Below are 22,445 nucleotides of genomic sequence, written 5' to 3' on the forward strand. Positions count from 1 at the left end.
AGTATCCAGCATGTGGTGGAAGGAGGGGTCAGCTTTTCCAATAGTCTGCAGCTTAATTCTCTTGCTTTGTTGTTGCGTTGGGGTGACTGCTCTCTGCTTTTAGTACACTATCAAATGAAGCGCTATATATTCCCTATATATCCTGCTTTAGAGAAGGAGCATTGTGCAAGATGACCTCCAGGTTCTTCCTAGAGCTGACAACATTTGAACTAGGCACTGTAATTATGGCCGCATTTGCATATAACACAGAACCCCGTGGTTTCACGCCCCTTCCCCCTGCTCTCCCGCCTGAATTTGGACGTACTGGAGAGCAGTCGCTCTGTAGTCAGCGAGACAGGAGGAGGAGAGGGAGCTGGCTGTGCAGGCTTCCTTCTTGACTGAAGAACAGTCCGCACAGCGAATCACACTGGAGTTGAGGGAGGAGCTTCCTCCCTCAACTCCAGTTCAAAGGGATGAAACCTGCGGTCCCAAATTCGAGCGCACCGCAGGTGGCGTGGAACCTCGGGTTGCAGTGATGAAACTCACTACAATCCTAGGGTTTAAATTGGAGTTCCATATCTGAACCCTCAGTGTTGTCGTCACACCGAACCACATTTTCTTGCATTTGGATCTAATGTCCATGGAACCGCTGAACCATTCAATTCTGGTTCCACGTTATGTGCAAATGCAGCCTATGTCTTTAATAGAAGCTTGCTGTGCAAATATTACTAAGATCATGTTGTGAAAAAATCCGGCTTCTGATTACTGTACATCATGCTGCTAAAAGCACAAGAATATGCCAGGTTGTTGTTGTTTTTTCTGGTCAGCTGGCAAGCTAGTTCTTAGAGCTGGTCTTGTGGTAGCAAGCATGACTTGTCCCCATAGCTAAGCAGGGTCTGCCCTGGTTGCATATGAATGGGAGACTTGATGTGTGAGCACTGGAAGATATTCCCCTCAGGGGATGAAGCTGCTCTGGGAAGAGCAGAAGGTTTCAAGTTCCCTCCCTGGCTTTTCCAAGATAGGGCTGAGAGAGATTCCTTCCTGCAACCTTGGAGAAGCCGCTGCCAGTCTGTGAAGACAATACTGAGCTAGATAGATCAATGGTCTGACTCAGTATATGGCAGTTTCCTATGTTCCTGCCAGGCCCTAGGAAGCTAGGAAGATCCTATTAGAATCTCCAACTCTTTTATGCAGGGGAGGAAAGCGAGTTCTTTATTTCCAACTTTGGAGAAGAAATGATCTGAAATAGGAATGAGTCTCATCTGATGAAGTATGCCTGCCTGTATCAGCAGACAGTCCAATTTAATACTCATGGAAAAATGGGAGGAAATGTTCTCCAAAGAAAACCAGCCTAAAATAAGAACAAAACTCACAGTAGTAAAAACATATCTGTATTAACCAACTGATGTTCATAATGAAGGCTGTGAGGTTTTGAGTTAACTTTTCTTTAAAATCCAGCCCAAGGAACACATTTGTGCAACTCAGAAATCTATATACTACATTATGAACGTTGCTTGTTCCTAGAGTTGCCAATTCTGACTGAAGCTATTTCTGGAGATTTCCCCACCCCTACACCCTCGCAATAATTTTCACAATATCCACCCTTAAAATTTCTCGAATTGCTTTGAAGAGTCACCTGGAGATTAATGTTGGTTCCTGGAAATTCCAGGCCAGTCCTGAAGAGTTGGCAACCCTACCTGGTCCTAATGAAGGGATTATTTTACTGATACTTTGTATACTCCCCACAAAAATAAAGGGAGAAACAAATCCTCAGAGTGGTGCTTGAAAAAAGCAATTTGTTTTTATCTAGAGACTGCTTGGCACTTTAGAAAAAACAGTCTTCCTGGGAGGCAAAGGGTTTAGCCTAAATTCCTCTGGTGCACCACTTAAGAGAACTCTTTTGGGGCTGGGGCTGTAGCGCATTGGTAGAGCATCTGTTTTGCATGCAGCAGGTCGCAGGTTCACTCCCTGGCAGCATCTCCAGTTGGGGCTTGGAGAGACACCTGACTGGAACCTTGGAGAGCCTCTGCCAGTCAGTGTAGAGAGTATGGAGCTAGATAGACCAACGATCTGACTTGTTATAAGCAGCTTCCAATGTTTCTAATTCACTCAGGGGGAATTTGGTGCTGCCCTGCCATTCTTCCTGCCTGTGAATTCCTCAAAGTGTAGCCCTTACTTGACTAAATCTGCAAAAAGCACCCCCTCCCACTTCAACCTGTTTCTGGAGATGTCACCTCAGTTGCGGACAGAGCTACAGGCCACATGATACCGCTTCTGAGATTACTGGTGTAGGCATCTCCCCACAGTGTATGATCCTCCTTCCCCACGACAACCTCCAGGTTGTCATTCCCAGTGTGCTGTGGAGGAAAACATGCTCCAAGTAGTTAACTTATAGGCTGGGGATCTACAGCTCCCATTGGCAAACAGCAGGCTCTGAGAATTATGACCTTAATAACTCCTTGGTTCTCTCTGATGGACGGGCCTCTGGGAATTCATTAATGGGAGTGATGCTGAGCAGGGGAGTAGGGGAGGCAGGTAATTGAATATTAAGACACAGCAGGGACTGGAACGAACGAACGAATGAATGAATGCTGAAGATCTCATCTCATTCAGGAGTTCCCTAAGTTATTTGAGTTCATACATATACTTTCTGATAGGGATGAAGAGGATGGAAACTCATCACTACGTTGTACAGCCCTGATTCTACGTGTCATTTCTCACAAGGTAATTTGTCCTTGGGTACAGACAACCTAAGTACAATACACACTGAATCAGGTATGAAAGGTGCTTACATGCTTCAAACACTAACCATTGCTTGCTGGTTTGGATTTAAAAAAAAACAACACTAGGGATGTGCAGAACCAGTTTGATTGTGAACTGGTCCACTGCAAACCAGGCCAGTTTGAGCAGTTCAAACATGAACCACTTCAAAACTGGTTTGAACTGGTTTGTGAGCCTGCCTGGCCCAGCCAATGAGTTGGTTCGGGGACCCAGGGTTCAGTCTGAATTCTGTTTGAATTTGGAACAAACCGTGGCAAGTGGTCTGTGCACACCCCTACATTCACCCACTATTCTGTCTCCAACAGGAGCCAGCCAGATGCCTCTTTGACTCTAGCATTTGATACTCACTCAAAGGTATACTGCTCCTGAACATGGCACTTCCATCGCGGCTGGCGAAAAACCATAAATCTAAATCTGCTAAATCTGTTTTCCATAAATTTGCATAATCCATTTTTAAAGCCCCTAAATGTGCCTCTCCGCTTCAAAATACTCACGTGGAGGCCCATTTTTAAAATGATTGCTGCAAGTGGTTACTTTGAAGGTAAGCTGCCTCTGAAACATGCATGTGTCTATCATACCTGTCACAATGTTTTGTACCCAAGTAGGAACATAGGAAGCTGCTGCATAATGAGTCAGATCCTTGGTCCACCTAGCTCAGTATGATTGTCTGCACTGATTGGCAGCAGCTCTCCAAGGCTTCAGGCAGGAGTCTTTCCCAGACCTGCTGAGAGATGCCAGGGAGTGAACCAACCTGGGACCTACTGCATGCAGAGGCTCTTTCACTGAGCTATAGCCCCATCCTCTATGGGGAATATCTTACAGGGCTCACCCATCCAAATGCAAACCAGGGCATACTCTGCTTAGCAAATGGGACGATTCACGCTTGCTACTGCAAGGCCAGTTCTCCTCAGTGCATAAGACTGTATTTACCTGAATCCAAGACTAGGCTTTCCCCAAGTTTTTTTGATATTAGAAATCAGGAGGCTGTGTTAAATTCAGAGTCCTGTTCCTTTCGAGTAAATGCAGGTATTTCAACCTCTACATTTTAAGGTGGTAATCTTAAATTCAGAGTTGTCTTCAATTCAGATAAATATGGGTATCTTTCTGAATCGGTCTAATCAGCAGCACCAGGCATGGAGTTGGTCATCTAGTACTACAACCAGCCCTAGATTATGGAGTCATTCACACAATCAAAAACTGTATTCTAATTTCTATCCAGGTTTGGGAGCTGTGTATCCTTCCAATTTCTGGTTGTGTGGAAGCAATCTACCCAGGTTTTGCTCCCACCTTGCTTCCACACAGTCACTTCTACCCAGCTTTTCCTCCTACCAGACAACCAAAAATTCGGAGCACACACAGCTCCCAAACCTGAGTAGAACACAGTTTTTGATTGTGTGAAGGGCCTCCATGTCTCCTTAGACCTTTTTGCATATTGGAAAACCATTAGCTCTTTCCCTCTTTGCCTTCTTGTCTCATTGCTAAACATGCGCTCTGCTTTCATCCTTTCCCCACGAGGGCTGCTTTCTGAATCCGCTATCATCTCTGCTGCTTTTCTCTGATCTCCAGTAGATTTACATCTTTCTTTGCATGGTGCTCACATAACTGTGCACATGGCTAAGCTGAACAGATGCAGGGCCTGCCCTCCCATTAGGCTGGTGGGGTAGGTGTTAGGCCTACAGGGACTTTTACACACATGGCTTTTGGCTCACATCTCCTCCAGAATGGAGGGTGTAAGTTCTCATGCCGGCCGGATTTACCCCGAAGTCGCAGAGGGCTATCAGGGACCAGTTCACACACGATTCTGGATTTCCTCGAAATAGGACTGCACATTCTAGCTTAGCCCAAATTATGTCTGGGGTAAAAAAAACAAAAACCCTCTATTTGCAGCAGTTTTTTCTGACCAAAAAAACGAAGTTTCTGGTATGCCCTGACACTTCTCTGCGATGTGTGAAGGGGCCATTGTGAATAAATCAGCTTTTTTCATGACTCACACTTTCGTGTTTTGGTTTTTAAAAAAATATTTGCTGGGTGGATTTGCGGAAGGCCAAGAGTCAGCAGAGGGGGCTGCTTGGCAACTTGTCTCACTGGCCTTCCGCAAGGAAGGGGAGTTTGCCAGCTGTGTTCCTTATTGTCTGTCCCCTTTCCTGACTGTGGCTAGCTTTGCTTGGGAAGAAGCCAAGCTGTTATTGAAATGGGCTAAACGGAGGGCCGGTGCCCTTTCGGAATCTGTAATCAGAGAAATACAGCAAAGGGCTTTGGACACGGGAAGTACTGCTTGCTGTACACTTCTTCAAAGCTGCCTTCTTTCCCCCTCCCGCATAGCCTGCCTTTTCCCAGCAAGACGGCTGGGAACCGAAGGCTGGAGGGGAGAGAAACTACCTGTGATCAGTCATTCAGATTTAGCAGTGTTTACCTAGGACAGAGCGCAGGCAAAATAGAGCCTGTAGCCACACATGCTTTCGCTGGCGATGGGGAGGCAGTGTTGTGGTGCAGGGAGCACAACTTTCGCGGGTGGGCTTTGGGCAGGGGGAGATCGCGTTTGCTTCTGTTCTGGCTGTGTTAAAAGGGTTTGGTGAACCTAGAAAATCCGTTCCAGGCTGAGCTCTGAGAACAGTGTTGGCAAGTGGTGGTGGTGGTGCAATCCTTCTAAAGAAAGGATTGGTGCAAGGTCCATGGGGGGCTAATGGAGGGGGTGGCTTTTCACTGGGTGTTGGAAACTCAGAGCTTAATTTTAAAAAATGAGAGGTGCCGGGACTCAAGTCCAGGACTCAGTTGCAACCACAGCGGCACTCTGCACATGCTCAAAGGGGCTTTCCCCCTTGCTTCACATCATTTGGAATGGTTCTAGGTGGGCCCTAGTATTAATAAAGCCCTGTCGCAATGTGAGTTGTCAAGAAGTCAGCCCAGGCTAAGGTCTCTCCAACTTCTCATTCATTTTTGCAAGTCGAGAAAGGAAACTTTGGGATAATTCATGTGTGTGGTGGGGAAGAAATCGCTGAAAAATAAGAGCCCATTGATTTTGTTCACACAAATAAATTATCCTAGAATTATCCTCAGTTGTTATACATGCCGTAAGGAGAAAAATTACACACACACCCCAAATTGAGAGAAGTTTCTACGAACAGCCACACAGATACATTCGCTGAGATAACGCTTCAGGTTAAGCATTCTGTTGTTTTGACCAGTCAATCTTGCAGAACGCCGACTGCCAAATTAACCAAATAATAAATAAATAAAAGGTCTCTCGCCGCCTCCTCTGGGATGTGACTGGTTGGAGAAAAAACCTAGAGCAAGCTGTGGGAATGCACACAGGAAAAAGATCTGCAGGGAATGCGGCGAGGAGCCGACCCTATGTGAACAGTCCATTTAATCCCCCAAATTAAACAACTGCGAATCTGTTGTGGAGCAGATTTGCGCTTCAGATACCCTGTGGCATGAAGCCATGTCTGGATAATTTCCTGCAGGGGACATGATACATCTAAAGGATAGGTACCTGCTACTGCTGCCCCTGACCACACTGCTACTATGGTGCTCCAATCCTGGTCAGGCCTTTGGGCAGGGCGAGGGGAAAGTTGCTAGGTTCAGAGGGTTCTCAAACTTCGAAGTCTGGCCTGGAGTCTCCAGGAATCAGCCTCAACATCCAGCAGATTATTGAAAATGATTCTGGAGATTTTGATGGCTGGATACCGTGAAACGTTTGGTGGGAATATTCCCAGGGGAGGGGGACTCTCCAGGAACTGCTTCAGTCAAAGTTGGCAGCCTTGGTCTTGTGCCTTGAATACTCATGTGAGGGGGAAAGAGGAATTCCCAGCAACTGCAGATTCTGTCTCCATTTCAGTGCAGCAACACAAACCATCACACCGGCTAACATTGTCCTTTCTGTGCATCCGTTAAAAAGTACAGGGACCCTCTCTGACCCCTGCTGAATCTGACAACTCCAGTCCAGGAAAGAAGCATGCTGTGGTGACCAAGCAACTCCAGATGCTGCTCCCTGATCACTTATGATTCTGATTGCTGTTGATACTGCCACATCAATTGACATGGTGCTTCACTAGACATGGGCAGGGCCCTGCCCCAAGGAATTTACAGTCTAATGGAAATTGGCCAGTGGGGAGAGAAAGGAGAGGAAAGAAAAGAGAGAGAAACAAGGAACGAATACAGACATAGTTACATAAACTAGGCAGGTGTAGCTAACTTTGGCTCTCCAGCTCTTGCGGAACTACAGTTCCCATCATCCCCAATTTGTTGTGGTGGGATGATGGGAGTTGTAGTTCAGCAGCAGCTGGAGGGCCAAGGTTGCCTGCCCCTGGCCTAGAGGCTAGTTCATATGCTTACCAGGTTAGAAAGACTATTTGTGTGGCACAGGAAAAGGCACACAGCCCTACTGTAGACACAGATGGCCATGTGTGGGGCAGGCCCTCCACCTTGAATGTATGAGGAGAGCTAATTCCCAAAAATCCTCCCGAGGGAGGGCAAGAAGAATCAGGCGCATATGGTGTACTCACAAGCCTATTCATATGTTATGTTCAACAGATGTACAATCTGTGTATTGTATACACATGTGCAATTCCGCACGCCTATACAGTTACTCATACATCATTTTGAATGTGCATACAGTAATACACTTCTTATCTGTACCTGCATTTGAGAAAGTTTATACCCAGGTTCACTTTTAAAACACGTACATTTGTGCAGACCCCTGAATGCACATACAATGTAACGGGGCCATTCACATGGGCGGGCAGGGGGGAAGCTGCTCGAAGCTTACGTCCCCCCCAGACGATCCATCTTTCGTTGCTGGGAGTGCAAACCAAGCAGTCCTCTGCTGCGCTAGGCCTAGGCAGCACGGAGCTCCAGAGGCCAGGGTGATGTCTCCTGACCTCCAGGTATCCTGCAAAGCATTGCACGCCAAGCGCTGTGCATTGGGGGATTCCCCGAGGAAATGGGCACTCTAGGTGCCTGTCTCTGGGTCTCCAAGGGCTGACGAAGCCTGGGCAGACACACAATCCCAGAGCCTGGGTTGGCTAATGGCACGTTGACGCCATTAACTCAGGCTAAAAAGCCAGGATAGGCGGCGCTGCCTTACCAGGATCGGGCCCGATCCTGGGGGTTCTCACGTGCAGCCTAACCCAGGCTGGGTTAGGGTTAATGGAGCGCTCTTGCCTCACACACTATGTGTGTAGTGGAAGGGGAGGAATCTGGGTCTATTCTTCTACCACACGAAGAAGATTGTCAGCCTGGTCACTGCATGCATACACTGGCCTTGGTTGCGATTGCAGACTAAAACTAGGAGCATTAGGCAAGGATGGCATGGGCAAAGAGCACCCTGAGGAGGGATCCGAATGCTTAATATCAGAGAACCGCCACTTGAAAAGGCGCCTCTTGGCCCAGGTAGCACTGAATCACATGAACCCCTCAGGAAGTCTGAAGTGGGACTGCCTAGAACAGGCTCATCATCACTTCATCGGCTGCTGTTTATGAGAACTAGATCTAGGTCTTATTTAAGCCAATAGAAGAAGTGAGTGATCCATCACTGCTAACTTAAGCCCTATTCGTTTCAATGGGATGTAGTCATAATTAGCGTTCGTTGTACTGGGCTCTATGTCATTTATATTTGTGTCATACTGCGACTTGTCCCACTACCTTCAAACCAAATGCTTGCAATTACATGGCATTCAATGTTTGCATGTCTCCCACTTGAATCCATGTATCCTTCTGTGGGGTGCGGCTGCCAAACCAGTTGTCCCCACAATGTGGGCTTACAGAGTGCTCTGAGTGTCGCAGACCACCCAATGGCACAGGAGTCCATGAACCTCTGAAGTAACAATAAAGAAAGATGCCTCTGCATATCTGTAGGGTACATTTCCATACAGTAACCACAACACGCCCTCCTAGTTCTGAGGTCCTCAAGGTGGCTTAAACCGTCACACCTGTTATATCAACCACTGTTGATGCTTTCTCTTTCCACCCATCGCTTTCTTTTCCCTGCATGTCTTTTGGCTTTGCTTTCCAACACACAGCAGTATATATTAATCTCGCCCTGAATTTCATCTTCTTGATGACAGACAGACCCATCGTCAATCTACCCAACTCATTCTGGATTCTAATCCTGACCTCCGAAATGTAATGCAATCACTGTCAGCTTTGCAAGGGCTGTGCATTTGAGAAGGCTCTTCTGTGCTTTTTCATCCGAGCCAGTGATGCAGTTGCAAATTCAGAAGTGCAGGCACTCTCCGTGGCCATACCCAACCCAACAGCCAGAGAAACTGAGAAGTACCGGCACTCTGTCCCTGCGCGTCCCCCTCCACTACACCCCTGGAAAACAATGAATAGAACAAGATGCAATAGAGCCTTGGCTGTGCAAGGTCCCTCCTTTGGTCTCCTCCTGATCTGATAACTATGCTAGTAATACATGGGAGGCGTGATTTGGAGAGGCAGTGTGGTGTGGTTAAAGGGCCCTACCACACTTATTCCCACCTCATTTTGCCATATGTGCAGATCCAGCCTTGACACCACACATTGGAAAGAGGCAGGGAGACATCTTTATTCCCAGCAAGTGGACGGCTTCCTCAGGAAGCTTGGCTCTCCTGTTGAGAATGGCTGCTTTATGTGAGTTGTGCTCACACAGGCCTAGGGTTGCCAGCTTTTATTTGAGTAGGTTGGGAGTCAGGAGGACAGAGCATGGAGGAATCTGAGAGCCTAGGGATGGCTCCACAATAAATCAGGGCAATCAGGGCCAGTCTGGCTGTCCCATTTCCACCCACACTAGTGTCATGGCTCGCAAGCAGGATGGGGGAGTTTCTGGCTAGGAGGGAAGGTTAGCATTGTAGAAACAGTCAGGAAGCTGGCCACAAGGTAAAGCTAAGAACAGGGTTTCCCAACCTTAAGTCCTCCTCGGATGTTGTTGCAATACAACTCCCATTTCCCCCAGATTTCAGGCACTGTCGCTGGGGATGATGGGAGTTGTAGTGCAACAATATGTGGGCACCAAAGACTGGGAAATCCTAGCTTCGAGCTAAGGAGCTAGGCAGGATAAATGCTGCATCATCAACAGAGGGTTATGGTATGCCTGGCAACCCTACCCTTTCTAGTCCATCAGAGGAATCCCTAACCCTGGAAGTACTTAAATTAAGGTCTTTTCCTCAGTCACAGAATTTGGTGATGTGAGGCTTTTGTGTTGCTGGGAGAGCACTGGGACAGAATGGCGGCTTCTGTCCAAGATCTCTGCCATCTTTGTGCTTGGGGTCCAAGGAATGATTGTGGGAGGTCTGGTGGCATGTGATAAGGGGTCCTTATCACATACCACTAGATCTTCCACACTCCTTAGACCATGTGAAGCCTTATCACAGCCTTCATCAGACATGTGATAAGGGATATATATCTGAGTCCTGGCTTCATGGAGTCTAAAATTGGGGTGTCTTTCATAATAACTGTCCCAGAGTGTCCACTAGGAAAAGCCAACTTCTCTTGGTCCCAGAATGTACTGGGGCTAGTCTTGCCCTGTCCCCCAGAATTTAGGGTAGCCACCAAATTTTGGCTCCTCCACCCAGCTGCTAAATTCTACCTGGATTTACATGGATTTCAAATGTGTTGCCTGGATTACCCAGATTTTACTCTGCGTCCAATCTCATGGGAGGGCAGAGAAGGAGGGAAAAGTATACAAATCTGTTGAATGGATAGATAGATAGATAGATAGATAGATAGATAGATAGATAGATAGATAGATAGACAGATAGATAGAATGCACATTTGCTGCCACATACTTTGCATAATATGCAAATTAGGCACCCTGGATTTGGGAAGCTTGAACATGGCAACCCTAACTGGGGCTCCACTTCCTTTTCCAAGGAGGTCCCACGGGCAGCTCTAGGAGTCCTGATACTAGCCAAACCTAGAATTTCCTGATTTCTCTACTATTCTAGTACTGGTTACCTAGCAGAAAATAGTTCCAATGGTCAGACCAGGAAATGGTCTTACTGGTCAGACCCTTCTGGCTAGTGGGAGGAAGTCCCGCCCCTGTTTTGTCAATCACCTTTGTGCCCCACTCAAGCTCACAGCAGCACTTGTCTGAAGAGAGAAGAGCCCCCTACCCATGGTGGCAGGAGCTTCCGTGATTGCTTGTCTGAAGCGGGAAGAGCTCTATGCGTGATGGTGGGTGCCTCCGTGATTGGGAGGCTGGATCGAAAACATCCGCCATCACCAGTAGGGCTCTTCCCTCTTCAGACAAGCTGCACTCACTGTAAGCATGAGTGGCGGGACGCGAGGGTGATTGACACAGTGGGGGCGGGACTTCCTCCCCCTTCGTGCTGCTGTATATGGCTAAAGTGGTGCAATTTTATCATGTCTGAGAATCAAGCTGTTATCTCCGTGGCACCACGTCTTATATTCTCAAGCAAGAGGGCACACTCAGGAAACTTAACAGGTTAGTTATGTCTTAACAGTTAAGAGAGCCTGAGTATGACCTCTTGCTTTGTAAATATAGAATACTTTGGTGGACGAATGAGACTGCTAGTTAAACACACAACACACACACACACACACACACGTAAATCACAGAAGCCAGCCCACCCTTAGTATAGGCCCCTTGAAAATGCATGCCCTTTATACGGAGCAGCAACTCGCCCCACATTTTTGGCCATTTTCACCACAGGGGCACATGTTGAGGCACATGTTGAGGCATGAAGTGGCTCCCCGCACGGTTTCTGCATTTTCCACCATGCCAATAACTCCCTTAGTGCTTTCTTGTGTTTTCTGCCGCTGTTGTGAACATTGTCAAAATGGTATGGAAAGCTGTTTCATACCGGTGGAAAGGGCTCCCACCACGCAATGTATGTGTGAGAACAGTCTATTGGACATCAGAGGCAAGAGGGACAGCGGCTTTGTCAATCCTTAGATTGCCTGATTCCATCTTAATTTTTTGGTGGTAGCTGTAAATTGATAAATAAACCCTGCCAATGATGCACAGCACAAATTATGCAAGTCATTACAAGCATAGCAAAAGTCATTATTGAATAAATGTGTTTTGTATTTCACAGACACATTATGGATTTACAGAACTGTGGCTGTATTTCATGTTCAAAATGCTTCCCAATTAAAGCACTTGCTATTTCAGATCTGAATTAATCAAGCATGTTTTTATCTCAAACTAAAACTCCCTTCCCCCTCCCTACCCACAATGGCCAATAGCCAAGGATGATGGGAGTTGTAGTCCAATATCTGCAGGAGGGATGAAATTGTGCTGGGCTGGTCCAGCTGGTTCCCTCACAGCTCCATCCCACCTTTACAGATGTGCACTGGTGCAAAGGACAGCACTCTCTCACTGTCTCAGCTATCCTTTTGTGACATCTGGTGACATCTGGTGCAGAAGAGGGAATTCTGGCAGTCGGTCAAAGCAATGGGGGAGTGCTTATAGATAGAGATAGAGATAGAGATAGAAACTATCATACTGCGGACACATTATGAAAAGACCCAGCTCCCTTGAGAAGTCCATAATGCTGGGGAAATTTGAAGGAAAGAGAAGAAGAGGAAGACCACCAGCAAGGTGGATGGACTCAATTACAACAGCAACGAATGCACCACTGAGAGACTTCAAAGGCCAAGTTGAAGACAGATCATCCTGGAGACAATCTATCTATGTGGTTGCTAAGAGTCAACACCGACTTGACGGCACTTAATCAATCAATCAATCAATCAATCAATCAAGAGATAGAGCTAGAGATACACACCAGGTTGCTACCTGGAGATTCCACAGATATTCACCTGGATGCAGCAACTATGGGTCCATTTTCTGCTTGGCTCTGTTGTTCACCTGCTTCCACAGCCTACTGTAGCAAGCAGGGGCCTAGGCATACCCCAAGTTGAGGGTGTATGTGCACAAATAAAAGCACTGGAGTAAATAGGTGAATGAAGCCATAGCCTGAATAGTGGAGTACTTGAAAGCACAGGTAGAATCTCCGGGTTATAATCTGGCAACTCTGTTTGGATACAACTAATATTTATATGCCGCTTTTCAACAAAAGTCCCCAAAGTGGTTTATATAAATATAAATATAAATATAAATATAAATATAAATATAAATATAAATATATATATATATATATATATATATATATATATATATATATATATAATCTGAGTAACAGTCAAGCATTCTTTCATTGTTCCAGTGAAGCCCATCTTAGAGGATCATGCTAAACATTAAGTTGAAAGCAAAGTGCATGCATTCGTTTTTGCAATAGCCTAGTAAGGGACCATTTCCCCAGCTCTGGAATGGAATTGGACCCCTTTTTCAAAGATGCCACGCAGCCGGGGTTTTGTGTCCACAATATGCCTTGCAAGCATGGAATGTTATAGGGGGACACAGAAGTCACCCTCCTGGGAATCTGAGTTTTCACTAGCCCCCCTCTACTCACACACCCCCTCCAAGTTGCTTGGAGCTTTAGCATTATTTCTATTATTTATTTATTTATTTATTTCTCAATTTCTCAGATGTGTACACCGCCCCAAACTTTCATCTAGTTCATTTATTATGATGCATAGCTCCTTGCCATTCCCCATACCCAACAGAAGCAGACCTCCTGTAGCACAATCCTGTGCATATTTTCTTGGACACAAGCCCCACTTTATTTAACAGGGCTTGCCTCCAAGTAAGTGCACAAAGAATCAGCCGAATTTATGCAAAATGAGCAAATATATGGGAATTTGCATCCGTGGCAAAACAGAGCTGGCGGAATGGATTTTCATTTGGGTTATTTGGGCAAAGCATCTGGCTTTGTGTTAGCACAGTTTGCCTGTAGCTCATCCAGAGAGTGTGTGGTAAAGGAAGGAGGCAGAGGCCAAGAGAGCTACACCAACCAGACAGTCATGTTTGATGACCATAGCAGTCCCTTGAAATCTATTAATCGCTAATGCTCAAAGCACATTTATAGCCATGAGTCAGGCACTATATCAGTTCTGGACACTGGTGCCAATATCATTTGAGGTTTCAAAGAAAAGGTTAGACAGGGAAAGCCACTGACAGTCCTTAGCCAAGAATTGTCACAGGATCTAACCTTATCCTCAGGTTATCTCTGTCAGAATACTGACCAGGGTTGGAGTCAAAGAGGCTAGGTTAGAGCGCAGCCCAAGGGAATCCATCCAGTCATCAGCTGTTCTAGCCACGAGAAAAGCTTGTAGTCAAAAAGGTTAGAGAGTATTTGTAAATAAAGAGAGGAGGGTCAGGCTGTAAACCTGGGCAGGCTGTGGTACTGGGTGGGGCACAGAAGACTGCCTTGTTTCAGCTGAGCTTTAATGCTTTTCTCTGATTGGAATGCTTTTGAGGCCTTTTATTTCTTCATTTTCTTGCAATAGGATTATTCATAAGAGCATAGGAAGCTGCCTTATACAGAGTCAGGCCACTGGTCCATCTAACTCAGTATTGTTAATGTTTACCCTAACTGGCAGTGGCTTCTCTAAGGTTGCAGGCATGAGCATCTCTCAGCTCTGTCTTGGAGATGCCAGGGAGGGAACTTGGAACCTTCTGCAGGCAAGCAGGCAGACACTCTTCCAAGAGTAGCCACATCCCCTAAGAGGAACATTTTACAGTGCTCACACATGGTCTCCCATTCAAATGCAAACCAGGGTGGATGCTACTTAGCAAATGGGACAATTCATGCTTGCCACCACAAGACCAGCTCTCCTCCTTGGGATACATGTATTTCTGGCCAGCGTACTGATTCTACACTCTAAGGCAGTTCACACAATGATTAAAAGGGTAGGAGGAATGTCCTACCCTGGTTCAGGAGCTGTGCACACTCCCGTTTTCGGCTTGTGTGTGAGAGTCCTGCCCAGCAGCTGTCCCCAGCGGCTGAATGAGGTAGGAGGGGAAACCCTCCCACCCAGTGGATGCTTGATCTCTGCCCCAGTCTCCGTCCTTGTTTTTCACACAAATGGAAGCAAAAAACAGGGGTTCCTTGGTGGCTGGGGTTGAAGGGACGTTGGAGCCCAGAACAGCTGGGGACCCAAGGATGGGAACCCTTAAACTAGGATGCCAATTTTTTTCCCCTTAAAAAAAAAGCTGGCCTGTGTTGATAACATTGCCATCGTTATTGGGAGGCAATAAAGGGTAGCCACAACAAATTTGTGGTGAAACGAATGATCATCGGTAACCATACAGAGATGCTCAGCAGCGATGCTACCTAAGTGGAATCTGCAGAGAAGACAATGACATCAGTAAAACTCAGGGGTGGCCCTTCTGCTGAGGGATCATACCACATAAGTGCATTTTAGATGCACTATAGTACATTAGCAGCCCCACCCCGCCCCGGATTTGGAGTGCCTTTGCCTCCCGTCTACTGAGCCTGGGAGCAGACAGCAGCACAGGGTTGCCAACTCTGATTGGAGCGCTTCCTGGATATCACACACACACACACACACACACACACACACACACACACACACACACACACACCATTCACAATATCAAGCCACTCCAGTCTCCAAGAGGGCTCTCAGTAGCCACTTGGAGACCGATGCCAGTTCCTGGAGAGTGCAGGCCAATCCTGGAGGAGGGCTGGCAACCCTACAGCAGTGCAGCCCTGGAGAGGCAGGCCGGACTCGATGCCATCGTCAAGGCCCACACTATCATCCCGTTCCTGTCCCAGTGTTCTACAAACAGTCCTGCAGGCAAGCCACCTATGTTTTAATACAGCTCTGTACTACAGCCTATCAGGCTGCTGACCTATCTTCAGTCTCTACTGGGACTTCATTTCTCCTGTTTGTTTTGACCTCACTGCTTTGCAGGTGGGGGTGGGCGAACTAGCGGCATCCCATGTGCCAACTACCCACCAAACCCACAAGCCGCTGGGTACTCAGTTTGTATTTTGGGGGTTTGGGGTGTGTGTGTTTAGACTCTTTGGTGTGTAATGAACCCTCATCGGGACTCATTATGAGGAAAGGTTATTGGATACCAAAGAGCCTAAAGACTTGAAAAAAGATCCTGGAACATAAACGGAGTCGTACCCCACTGCCTTGTAGGTGGGAGGGCAGTGTGGTTAGCACATGGCGGTTGGCAGTTGGCACTGTCATGGGAGGAGAGCTCGTCTTGTGATAGCAAGCATGACTTGTCCCCTTAAGCTAAGCAGGGTCCGCCCTGGTGACCAATGAAAGGGAGACTAAAAGTAAGATATTGCCCTCAGGGGATGGAGCCACTCTGGGAAGAGCATCAGAAGATTCCCTCTCTAAGATAGGGCTGAGAGAGAGTCCTGCCTGCAACCTTGGAAAAGCCGCTGCCAGTCTGTGAAGACAATACTGGGCTAGATGGACCAAGGATCTGACTCAGTAGAAGGCAGCTTCCTATGTTCCTATGTGTTCCTAACTTCTCCCCCCCATGCCCTTCCATGAGGCCAGGAGTGGAGGTCACCACAGACAGCAGATTACTGGGGCAGCAGTGAAGCAGCAAGATGCCCTCTTTCCCCCACTTAAACAGAAATAGGGAGAGGAGGGCACATGAAAGCGGTGGGGGGGGTTGCTATTTGACACCCGACCTCAGGCACACAGAAGTCTTGAGCCCCCCCAGTGCCTTCTCCAGCCAGACTGGGGGCTAGCAAAGCCAAGAGGGGATGAGCCTGGGGCGGGAGTCAGCCAGGAGTGGCAGAAGCCGCAGCTCCCATCTTCAGGTAACAAGAGCAGTTTCTGCAGAACCTGAAAGAGCTCTCAGCATATCAATCAGGGCTGGAAAAACCAGGACAGGTTTTTGTTTCTGGAATGTGTTACATCTAGATTCCATCTTTCTTCCGTCACGGAGTGACAAGAAGCCCCCATGACCATGGGGAGTCCCAGGCACTCACCCATGCAGGGCTAGCTCTGCCTAACTTCAGCAGGGAGGCCATCAGACCATGCCCTGAAGAATTTCAGATCATGGCTCTGCTGCTGCCCCTTGTGGTGATGAAGCCCTCAGAGCCACTGGTCAAATTGTTCTGGGGGGCTAGGATGTCCTCCTAGGCGCCAGTGGGGTAGCTCTGCTGGTCCAAGCAGTCCATGGGTCTCCCCTGCTGTGGTAGGGCTATAAAGTTCCCACTCCAGGCAGGGGCAGCCCTTTTCGTGAGGCATGGTGAAGCAGACGCCTCAGGGGGCAGATTACTGGGGCACCAACAGGGCGATGAGACGCCCCCTGCTGCCACCACCAGAGCAGCTCTTCAGGGCCACCCTGGCCTTTGCAAGCTTGACAAAGAGCATGGGGGTGAGAAGAGAGAAGGCTGCCTTCCTCACCTCCTCATACTCCTTGCAAAGCTTGCCAGAACCCTCTTCCCGCCTTGGCCACTTTCAAAGCTTCAAGGGTCAGTTTTGGAAGGGGGCTGGCCCCCATCAGGCACATGGGAGAAAGGAAGCGTTTGGCCCCTTGCCTCAGCTGCCGCAATACCTTGGCTGTGCCTGACTCCCGGTCCAACACGGGCAGACGTCAGCTTGGCTTTGTCCTTGGGTCTTATTCCCCTCCTTGAATTCCCTTCAGGCCCTGATCTCAGAGGCTTGTGCCCTTTACTTCCCTTCCTGCCGGCTCTCCGGGCTGCCTGCAGCCAAGAATTACAACACAGTGAAAGCTCCTGGGGAAGTTGGATGTTGCTCCAATGGGAGCCGGAGCTTAACTGAGCACTGACCGGAATAGCCAAGCAAGCCTGCTGGATGCCCAGCCTGCCTCCCCCATAGTAAAGGAGTTGCAGAAATGCAAAAGGGCACAGCTCTGGCTTGGAGCCATGCACTCGGGCATTGCTGGGTGGTTTCCAGACTTGTCATCTTCTCTGCTGAAAGCTTACCGGGGGGGGGGTTGGGGGTGGCTGGAGCTGCTGGTGAGATGGTGGAGCTGCTAACTCAACTTGGGGTGCCAAGCAGTGTTCCTTGTAACAGGGACTCTCAGATGTGGTTGACTACAACTCCCATCCTCCCCAGCCAAAGGCCTTTCCAGCTGGGGATGATGGGAATCATAGTCAACCACATCTGGGAAATCCCTGTTACAGGGAACGCTGGTGACAAGCCCCCCCTCCCGCCCCCCGCACTGGGTGGCCCACATAGACCTCGCCCCTCAGGTGTCTTGGGCTCAGCCAGATCCCTGAGGCAAACTCCTGAATTTGAGAGTTGGAAGGAAATCTAGAATTTTAGAGATGGAAGGTCTCCTCTTGCAACCTCCTGCTCAATGCAGGAAAGTGCTACGGCATCTCCAATGGCTGTCCAGCCCCGGTTTAGAAACCTCAAGTGAAGGGCAGCCTACTGCACGAGGCAGACTGACTGCCAAACAGCCCTTACACAGTCAGGTCATTCTTCCTAGTGTCTAGCCTAAATCTGCTTCCTTGCCATTGTCCCTGCCTTCAGCAGCAAGAGAGAGCAAGTCAACCCCATCTTTTATGCGGCAGCCCTTCAAATGTTTAAAGACAGCTCTTCCGTTTTTCTCTTCTCCAGGCTCTACAGCTGTAGACCCCTGCTGCGCCTTGGAGTCACTGAGCTGTCTTGGGGCTTGGACGTGACATCCCTCAATCCTCCTTGGCAGTGTTGTCAGGCATCCAGCTACTACACTTCAGCAAACTGGACTGGACCGAGATGGATGGGCTTCTCAAGTCTCTGCCTGAAGCATCCCAACAGATGCCTGTCCAAGCTTTTCTCAATAACCGTTCAGGAAACAGATTCTAATCCACAAGCATTGGGGACAAGTTGTGGACTGCCTTTACGGGCAGGAATTTTCCCTTAGATGTCCACCTAGATCTGCCTTCCTGTTGTTGAAACCCGTCGCTTCTTGCTGTATCATCAGCTCTATTACGATCAGATACAGAAAACCACTGCTTTCCTCCTGAGATCCTTTCCCATTAGCCTTGCAGATAAACCCACAAGAGCTCCTAGCCCACAAAAATTCTTCGTAACCTGTCTGCCCATTCATATATATATATCATTTGCAGTCTCCGATAATCCATTTCATAATGCCTTCCTGCCTGGTCAGCTAGAAACATGACTTCTCTACCATAGGTGATCAGGCCAGAACTGAACTCTGCACACCAAATATGTTTTTCCCCCCTTGCTTTCACAGGGCTGTAACAGGGAGTCGTTTTCATCTCTGAATACTAGTGCCTGGGGTGCTCATTTAATTGCTTTGATTGCTTAATTCCCAAGGCGTTGTTGGACTACATGGCCATTGTGGCTGGGGATGATGGGAGTTGTAGTCCTACAACATCTAGGCACCCAAAGCTGGGAACCCCTAGCCTCGTGTGCACACAGAGCAGCTGTGTCAAAGAGCACAGCCTGGTTGAAAGCACCACAAGCTCTTCGACTTGCAGGGTTGGCCTCTATCCTGGAGGGGCAGACAGGTTCGGAGCTGCATACCTGCCACTGTGTAGTGGAGTGGTTCTTTGGAACACGAGGCCTGGCTCTGCAATTGATTGCTTTGGCCATGTGCTGTGGAGTGAGTCACTCATGGGCTTCTCCGTTCCAAATGGTTTCAGTAGCAATGGATCAGCCATAATAGTCAAAACGGCTGGACTACAACTGCAAACGAAGCATCTTTCTGAACGCAAAAGGGCTGGAACGTTCGGCCCAGTGGGCCACACGTTGTGCAGACCTGCCGTGAGGGGGGTGTCATATATATGGAGCCACATGTCCTCTGCCCATCTTAACGACAAGCGTTTCATTCATTTCAATTCATGTTTTTAATGAGCCGACTCTCCAGTTTATTGAGGTTGTTTTGAACCACTCAGAGCAGCTTCGTCTAATACCTTCCCCTACCGCACCTGCCCTTAGGCAAGGAATAGGGTTCCCTGTCTCTGCCCCAATTCACCTGTCAGGTGAAACTGGACAAGACAGCAGCAGTATTTCCAATCCGGGAGCCAGACTGGGCAGGGGGAGAATGAGTGGGAGAGGAGCTGTGAGGAAAAATTAGAGGAGGGGTCCAGCCCCCCCCCCTTTTCCATTTCAAATTGCCACCCCATGGTAAAGCCCTCTGGCACACAGAGCCCATGTGTACAGGCAGAGCTCTGTTGCCCTCATGTCCAGTTCTGCCCTCGGCAACAGGACGCGGGCGGGAAAGAGGATTGATCAGACCCCGACAGGCAGCCCTTGCTGTTCTTAGCTGAGCCGGCCCCTTCTCTTGGGACAGGGACTGGTGCTAGAAGATGGCAGAAAGCTAAATAGCTTATAGAGCAACATCATTAATCTAACTAAAGTGATCTGCTATTATGTAATAAAATACACTCAGAAATGACATTACTAATTTAATGGGAGCAGTGATAAATCAAATGCTTATAAGAGAAGGAGATCAGCAAAGCCATCACACCAAAGGGAGAGGAACCCAGTGAGAACAAGCAGAGTTTTGATTAAGCATATTGAAGGCTGTTTGCAGGATCAGGCTGCCCCTCTGGGAGGGAAAAACCTCCACGGTGTGTAGTGCCAAGCTGGAGGAAGGGGGCTAGGAGGGAAGGGGCTAGTTTGCCTCTGAAAGGCAACCAGGACTGTCAACTTTTTCAGACCGCCCCAGTTTCTCTTCACGTCACAAAAGACTTCAGCTGCTCACTTCCGTATATCAAGCGGCTGTTAAAAGCACAAGAGCAGGCTGGGTCTCTTTCCCCCCTGGTCATTTGGCAAACCTAAATTTGGTTAGCCTTGGCTAGAGTGGCTGGGAAATGTTCTGGAATATTCTACTCAGACCAGTTCCTTAGCATTCCTGTGGTGCTTCCGTGTATTCAAAGTGCTTTAACTGTTTGAGAGCTTGGAGGGGAGATTTCTTTATCTACTCCAGCTGCAGCAGAAGTGCACAGGTCAGGAGAACACTGCTGGTCAAGATAGTCTGGTGGAGACATGGAGTTCAAGTTCCCAATAAAGTCAGTTTGTTTAGGAAATTATCAGGGGGATAGAGAAGGCCTACATACCTTGCTACTAGCTACATACAGGAAGGGTGGGAGAGAAGAAGGAATTCTCTCTCTCCAGGTGAGAGAATGAAACCTGAGATTATCAGACTAACAATGGGGAATCAGAGCAGAGAAAGCATAGTCAGAGGGGGGAATGCCCTTACTGGCTCTCTCTACCCCTAATGCCCCTAGTGGTCAACAGGGTTGCTGGCACTAAGAGCCAATGCCATCGGGAGCTGCATCTCCAACATTAATGTGGTGACTCTCTTATATTTAGCAAGGGGAGAGCAACTGATCCTGTCCAACCCAGCATAGTGCCTATCCCAGTGGCTAGTGTCTGATGTCAATTAGACTGTGAGCTCTTTCGGGACAGGGAACCCAAATCTTTTTCTTATTCCTGTACCAAGTAAATTGCTTTGAAAGCTTTTTGTTTAGAATATAAATATTCTAAATAATAACACATTATCTCAATAATATGTACAAGAGCCCTGAAAGGTAGGTAAGAATTGTTATATTATCTCTGTAACGGCGGGGAAGTGATGCTTACAAGTTCACACTGTTAGCCACTGTGCTATATAAGCTTGCTTTCATAATCCATGTGGCAAGGTATCTATAGTGCTGCACTGCTAGAAGAATTTCCTGTTTTGGAGCATAAAATTCTGGGATTGGCATACAAATCAAGAAAAACCAAGAAAATGGGTCTAATATAGGACTTTTTGACATTTTAATATATTAAAAATATTCTTTCTGCAAAATCTCCTTTCTCCCTTGTTGCCCCTTATACCTGGAATTCCTTCCCAGAGATCCCATGTTAATCCATATCCCTCTCTTCCTTCAAAAGGCCTTTTCATGACATCTATGACTTAAACCCTCATTTCTCATCCCCAACCAAAACACATTTGAAGTATGAGTAGCTACATTTGTTCACATTCGTCGCTTGTTTTTCCCTTTCTTTCCCTCCTGCCTTCAAAGTTGAAATATATAGTATAGCCTCAGGGCAGGGAACCAAATTTTTTTTTCCAATGTCACTCCATCAAGTGCTATGTACATCAATGTTACTATATAAATCAATACAATAACTGTTGTTGTTGTTGTTGTTGTTGTTGAATAGCATGATTATCATTTCAGAATCACAGAACTGGGAAGCTGCAAAGATAATCTTTTGCTATGTAAGCTGCTTTGAGAACTCTTGTTGAAAAGTGGAATGAATGAATGAATGAATGAATAATGTCCAACCATTACCCCATAACCTAGACTACGAAATGCAACAGAGAGAGGGCATTGCAAATGGATATTTTCAAGTCTAATACTTCAGATGACTCAAAGAATTGAGCCAAGCTACACACTGAGGGGACATTTATTTTATTTATTTATCATCTTTGTATACCACCCCAAACTCTCGTCTCTGGGCGGTTTACAATAACTTGACATGGGGGAAACAATAGCTCCACAATCATTAACCAATTCTCCTTGGGGTGGAAACACAAATATTGCTATCATGAAACTTTAAATGTGAGCAAAATCTATCCAAAATAAGTCAATCCAAGATAAAATTATAATAGGCACAATTCCACTCCACTAAGCATCCTGTGTGAAATCATGCCAGTCCCCGTTCCAGCAAAAGGACAAAACCCCTCACCTCAGTATCATATCCAGCAAGGAAAATTGTTCTTTTCCTGAACTCAATGGGCCGCACAACTGAACCATCAAACTAGAAATCATCACAAGATATTCTCCACAAATGTAGCTCTCTGTGTCTTGAACCAGTGAGATTCTTTGTTTCCGGATCAATTACAGGCAGACTAACCGTGAAAACCCTGCCTTCTC

The 22,445-nt window shown here is 47.4% G+C and overlaps 1 protein-coding gene across 3 annotated transcripts in view; it reads right to left on the reverse strand.

The window, feature by feature from the left end:
• KCND1 (potassium voltage-gated channel subfamily D member 1) overlaps positions 1 to 22,445 on the reverse strand; it is a 69,483-nt gene that overhangs the window by 15,743 nt on the left and 31,295 nt on the right. The gene's annotated exons all lie outside the window — the stretch shown is intronic.

This window comes from Hemicordylus capensis, chromosome 2 (assembly GCF_027244095.1).
Source record: "Hemicordylus capensis ecotype Gifberg chromosome 2, rHemCap1.1.pri, whole genome shotgun sequence".
Lineage (NCBI taxonomy): Eukaryota > Metazoa > Chordata > Lepidosauria > Squamata > Cordylidae > Hemicordylus > Hemicordylus capensis.